Below are 1,105 nucleotides of genomic sequence, written 5' to 3' on the forward strand. Positions count from 1 at the left end.
AACCTTAACAGAACACCTAGGCACATAAATGTATATAACCTTAACATAACACCTAGGCACATAAATATATAACCTTAACATAACACCTAGGCACATAAATATATAACCTTAACATAACACCTAGGCACATAAATATATAACCTTAACATAACACCCAGGTACATAAATATATAACCTTAACATAACACCCAGGTACATAAATATATAACCTTAACATAACACCTAGGCACATAAATATATAACCTTAACATAACACCTAGGCACATAAATATATAACCTTAACATAACACCTAGGCACATAAATATATAACCTTAACATAACACCTAGATTCGTTTTCACCCCTGGAATAAAAATTAAACACATGATAAGAAAACATGAAACATTTACAAAATAAAGTATAACAGTTGTCCAAACCTTTTACATAGGTGAAACAGGACGTAACAAAAAACCCTTCCCAAGTCCATGAGCATATGAGTAAAAACAAACACAGTTTTTTCTGAACAGAACGTCACAGTACTTAAACATGAACCTGACACTAACAGAAGAAAAACTACCTTTTCTCGTTCTTAGGTGGTAGAAAACAGATACCTAACCTCCATGTTGAAAATATTTATTAATAATAATTATTATTATTGATTTGGTACAACATACCATTGTGAAATGTATTCTATTAGTCTATCAAATGTCTCGTGAATCTGTTTGCCGTAGTACTGGCGCCACATGAACTCATCAAGGTAAGTGTGTTTGTGTGTTTTTTTATAGCAAAGCCACATCGGGCTGTCCGAGGGGAATCGAACCCCTGATTTTAGCATTGTAAGTCCGAAGAATTACCGCTGTCCCACCGGAGGACCATCAAGGTAAGTGTGTTTGTGTGTTTTCTTATAGCAAAGCCACATCGGGCTATCCGAGGGGAATCGAACCCCTGATTTTAGCATTGTAAGTCCGAAGAATTACCGCTGTCTCACCGGGGGACCATCAAGGTAAGTGTGTTTGTGTGTTTTCTTATAGCAAAGCCACATCGGGCTGTCCGAGGGGAATCGAACCCCTGATTTTAGCATTGTAAGTCCGAAGAATTACCGCTGTCTCACCGGGGGACCATCAAAG

Source organism: Limulus polyphemus, unplaced genomic scaffold (genome assembly GCF_000517525.1).
Source record: "Limulus polyphemus unplaced genomic scaffold, Limulus_polyphemus-2.1.2 Scaffold6113, whole genome shotgun sequence".
Classification (NCBI taxonomy): domain Eukaryota; kingdom Metazoa; phylum Arthropoda; class Merostomata; order Xiphosura; family Limulidae; genus Limulus; species Limulus polyphemus.